The 5771-nt window shown below is 36.5% G+C and overlaps 1 protein-coding gene across 2 annotated transcripts in view; it reads right to left on the bottom strand.

Moving 5' to 3' along the window:
* The window catches only part of Lingo2 (leucine rich repeat and Ig domain containing 2), a 602131-nt gene that overhangs the window by 40131 nt on the left and 556229 nt on the right, over nucleotides 1-5771 (bottom strand). The gene's annotated exons all lie outside the window — the stretch shown is intronic.

Below are 5771 nucleotides of genomic sequence, written 5' to 3'. Positions count from 1 at the left end.
TTTGTTCTGTGTTAGTGTCCTCTGCACTTGTTATGGGTGGGCTTGGGTTCTGAAGTTTCATTTTGTTCCTTCTTGTCATTTTGTGTAGCACCGTCTTCTGACCTTTGTTGTAGATCTTTGCTGTAGTTATAACCTTCGCATGTACTGAAGTTCATGTGCAGCTTTACAAAGTTTGGACTTATCCAGCTGTGCCTGGCTTGCGTCTTGCTGCTGTGCTCAGCTCCTTCCCGCTGCTGCCCTTGAGGGTGAACCTGTTGTGCCCCTGTGGTAAGATGTCCTTCTCCTGGACTAGCTGGTTGGTTCTATCCTGTACACTCTCTGCGGGGATTGCAGCTGCAGGGTTACAGCGCAGGCATGTATGCCAGGAGGGGACAAGGTGGAGTAGCGGGCAGAGGCAGCTCTCTCGCACACTCACTGGGCCTTGGCTAGGACTGGGTCTGGGGTTTCCGGAACGCGGCAGAAATTCCTACTCGGCGGGCGGGTGAGGGAGGTGCTGTGTAGTGGTTGGGGGAGCATCCCAAGGGGTGGAAGAGGGTCCGGCCCATGCTGTGCCTGGGCTGGAACAGGTCCCTCCCATGCTGGGTAGCAGGAAGCTCTCCCACACACTCACCGGACCTGGGCTAGGACTGGGTCTCTATATCACAATTACTAATCAGCTAATCTTGTTTTTTAAATCTGTAACATGTGTATTGTTGTATGTTACCCTGTTTCTCATTTTTGTTCTTTTGTTTTTACTCTTAGAAATAAATTTATAATAATAAATGATTGATGTACTCCACAAAAATATCTTTCAAAATTGACAGAGAAATGAGATAATTCCATGAACACAACACCTGAGGAAATTCATGAATGCAAAACCAGTACTCAAAAATATTCTGGAGGATAGTCTAGAAAGAAATAAGGATTACAACTTCCTGAAGCTCAGCAGAATTAATCAACCAGGCAAGGCAAAAAATTAAACATGGAAGAAAGGGGAACCAACAACAGTAAAGTAACATGACAAGGACAAGTCAATACCTATCAGTAACAGCATCCACATTAATGGTCTCAACTCACTAATCAAAAGAAAGAAAATGGCAAAATAGATCAAGAACCAACATCTAACAATATGCTGCCTACCTGAAACACATTTAACACACACAAAAAATTCAGAGAATGAAAGGCAAAAGTTGTCAAGCAATATGTCATCCAGCAGGAATGAAGAAAAAAATCAGTTTTAGCTATTCTATTTACAGGCTTGAAGTATTCTTGAAGCCAAGATTGATCCATCAAGACAAAAAAGGTTTCTGTATATTTGTTAATATAACACTCTAGGAAGATGAGGTAAAAATCATAAATATATGCACACTAAATACTGGTGCATGGTTAAAACAAATATTAACATCCATGAAAAATCAAATAAGGCATAATACAATTTTAGTAGGGGAAATCAGTATCCCACAGCCACAAGTCACAAATAGACAGATCAAGTAGTTAAAAAAATCAACAGAAAAATATCAGAACTGAACAAAACTTTGAACAAATGGACTTAGTACCTGTCTACAGAGTGTTCCACCCCACAATGTTAGAATATACATTCTTCACACCTGCACATGGATGTTCACCAAAAACACCACATATTAGGTTATAGGACATGCTTAAGTAAATGCAAATGAATCAAATTATCCCATGCATATTATCAGACCATATTATGATGAAATTGGACATCATTGGCAAGAGAAACCATAAAAATTTCATAAACAACTGGAAATTAACATACTCTTAAACAACCAATGGGTCATAGATAACATTAAAAAATAAATTAGACAATTTTTATAAATAAGTGATAATGCCAGGCTGGGGAGATAGCACATTGGTCTAAATGACAGCCTGGAAAGTATAAGGACCCGAGTTTGATCCCCAGTACTGCATGCCATGCTGGCCACTGAAAACTGGCATGGTGGTACACCCTTATAATCCCAGTGCTGGGGAAGCTGAGATAGGAGAATTACTATGAGTATGAATTGATTAGTGAGGCCCTGTATCCAATAAATGAGTTGAAATATGTGTAAATGCCAATACAATACTCCAGAAGTTATGGCAAACAATTTCCTATTGGGGAAATTTATAGTGGTAAACTTTCACAATAGACAAACAGAGTGTGCTCAAATAAACCACCTATAGCTGAATCTCAAACTTCTAGAAAAGAAGAACAAGTCAATCCCATATCTCATATGAGATAGGAAATTATTAAGATTGGAGCAGAGATTAACACAATGGAGATTAAGAAAATGATACAAAGAATCAATGAAGAATTAGCCATTTGAGGGCCATGGAATTGGTCCAGTGGTCTTAGCACCTGCCTAGTCAAATGAAAGGATCCATATTCTATCCCTGGTACCACCAGGTGTGTTGAGTTGGCCACTAAGACCAGGTGCGGTGGCACATGCCAGTAATCCCAGTGCTGGGGAGGCTGAAACAGGAGGATCACTATGAGTCTGAGCTCTGTAGTGAAACCCTATACCAAATTATAAAATTTATAAAACTTAGTAACTTGAAAGGATTAAATAAAATTTACTGTGTCCAAACCAATTTTATCAAAAAATGAAAGAAAAGATTTAAATCCATGCAATTAAAAATGGAAAGGATGAAACTACAACAGATCTTGCAGGAATCTAGAAGATCATCAATACCTACTTCAAGAAACTCTACACAAATAAGATGGAAAACAGAAGAAACTGACAGATTTCTAACTATATATAAATTACCGAAGCTAAATCAGAAGGATATAAAAATTCTAAACAAACTAATAACAGTGAATGTAACTGAAGAGATAACTTACTAACAAAGAAAAGCCCAGATTCACTGCTGAATTCTATAAGAAATTTAGCGAAAATCTGCCACTAATGCTTAAACTAATGAAATTGAAAGGAAATCAGTATTCCCAAAGACATTTCTGGAAGCAATTATTTCCCTAATATGAAAAATAGAGAAGGATCCAACCAAAAAAGAAACTACCTACCAATCTCCCTAAAAACTTGTAGCTTTAATAATCAAATTCAGGGGCTGGCCAAATAGCTCAGTGGATTAAAGCACCTGCAAGCAGGTCAGGGGCTGGGGGTTCCATCTCCAGGCCTGCTGTGCCAGCCCAGCTCCTGGGGCATGCTGAGAAGACAATTGAGACTGGGCATGGTGACTTACACCTCTAATCCTGCTCAGTCTTCTGCATAAGAAATGACTGACGGTCCTGAGCTTAGTAAAGGCTCTCTTAAATTAGGGTTTAGGGTTAGGGTTAGGGTTAGAGTAAACAGGAAAATCACTATGAATCCAATCTAGTAGTGAGACACTGAATACCCTTTATACTCTCCCCTAAAATACAGAAAAAAAAATCAAATTCAGTTGTATAGCTACATACAAAGTCAACACTAAAAAATCAATAACATTCCTGTGCACAGGTAACAAACTGAGACAGAATATTGGGAGACCACACTTTTCATGGTGTCACCCAAATATCAAATACTTAAGAGTAAATCTAAGAAAGGAAATAAAATATATTCACATTGAAAACTACAGTAGTCTGAAAAAGGATATCAAAGAGGATATCAGAAGATGGAAATATATCCCTCATTCTTTGGTAGGAAAAACCAACATAGTGAAAATGGACATACTGCCAAAATCATTATAAAGATTTAATGCAATCCCAATCAAAATACCAATAGCACACATCACAGAATTAGTGAAAACAATTATAAAATTTATTTGGATCCAAAAGAGACTTACAATAGCAAAAACAATTCTGGGCACAAAAGTTATGGTTAGAGGCATCAAAATCCTGGCTGAAATTATATTACAAAGCTATAGTGGTAAAAACAGAATGCACCTACAAAAACAAAACAAAACAAAACAAAAAGATCAGGAGCTCAATGCAACAGATTAAAAAATCCAGAAGCAACTTGAAATGCACTCAGTCCACCTTATCTTTGGAAAAGTGACAGAAAATTTTCGCTGGGTGAAAGACAGCCTCTTTAATAAATGGTGTTAGAAAAATTGGCTTTCCACATGTCAAAGACAAAAACAAGACCTATCTCTGTCACCATTCACTAAACTAAAATCAAAATGGATCAAAGACCTAAGTATTAAAATAAGCACTAAATGTGCTTCAAGATAGAAAAGACTTTTAAAATATTTATAGCAAAGACTTTATGAAAAACTTGATTACATGGGAAATATTACAAAGAATCAACAGTTGAAATCTCATCTTATTAAGAATTTTTTGCGCAGCAAAAGAAATCAACAGAGCAAAGGGTCTACTCACAAAATTAGAAAATATTTTTGCCAGTTATTCCATAGACAAAGGACTACTGTCTATATAACAAATTGAAAAAATCATATCTCCCAAATGAAAAAAAAATCCAAAACAGGGAATCTGAAAATATAGACACTTCTCAGGTGAAAAAGTAGATATTAAAAATAAATATATGAAAAAAGTTCAACATTACTAGCCATTTGAGAGATACAAATTAATACTGAGATGCCATCTCTAGAAAGAATGGCTATTATCAAGAAACCTACCCATAGCAAATGCCAAAGGAGTTAGGATGAGAAAGAAATCCTTCTCCACTCTTGGTGATAGTATAGACTTATTCAACCACTGTGGAGAGTCCTCAAAAGCTAAAACTGGAGGTTCCATTTGAGTTGGCTATTGGTATCTTGTAGAAAGAAAAACATCATACCAAACTAATATATGCACACCCATGGTTCTAATGGCAGAGTTTGTAAGATCAAAATCTTCTAAACAGTCCAAATCCCCATCATCTGATGAATAGATAAATAAGACATGCATAGTTTTTAGACAGTGGAGTACTACTCAGCCCAAGGGTAAACTTGAGAAAGTCTAGGCAAATGTGATTAAAATCAGATATACCTTGATACCATACTATTATCTATAATAAATTTCATGCTTTTGTGTAAATATCACATTGTTTCTGTTGTGTGAAAAGTGAAGGTGTAAATAAGGGACAAAATATATTGAGAAATAGGAAGAACGTGTCGCATTGTGAAGGGGCACAAGGAAAGGGGAAGCAGGAAAGGAAGGAAGGGTAAAGAAAAAATAGAAAAAAATGAAACAATGGAAATGAAGCTTTTGCAAATAAGGAGGGGAAGAGGGGTTGAAGGCAGGCTAGGGGAATGGGGAAAGGCAATAGCAATCAAGATGTATCATGCACAGGTACAAATTCTCTGATGAATGTGATCACTATGTATCTCTATATGTAGCAATAAACTTCATTAATTAATGAAAGAAACCCAACAGGAGAGAATAACCATAATTAATTCAAAGTTGCTAAATACTTTGTTTCTCCTAAAACCAAATTATCACTCTTTAGTGCATCTCACAGCTATTAAACACATTAAAAATGCATGCATTTTGTGTTATTTGTGGTATTTCACCTACCCAAGCCTTGTAAGGTCAGGTACTTAAAAGATTTCAGAGGGTGCTCAAGCTTTTGGGTCTTGCAGTGCTCTATCAGTCTCATTTATCTCATTTATCAGTCTCAACCTCTAATGTTTTTTTCTTAATTTTATTTTTTTCAAACCAAATTGGTAGGAAAGTTTCAATAAGTAACACATTACATACATTCTTCCTAGTGCTTAACTGCTGTACAAGATGTGGACATGATATCCTATTTACAAACACTATTAGAACAAATCACTCTATTCATTAAGAGAATGTAACTATATATCTATCCTAATGATTTAGAATACACAGATACAAAATGGACATTCATCTGTAT

The sequence above is a fragment of the Octodon degus genome, unplaced genomic scaffold, assembly GCF_000260255.1.
Source record: "Octodon degus isolate 3935 unplaced genomic scaffold, OctDeg1.0 scaffold00099, whole genome shotgun sequence".
Lineage (NCBI taxonomy): Eukaryota > Metazoa > Chordata > Mammalia > Rodentia > Octodontidae > Octodon > Octodon degus.
Note: the sequence above shows the minus strand (reverse complement) of the source record. Positions and strands in the feature narration are given on the sequence as shown.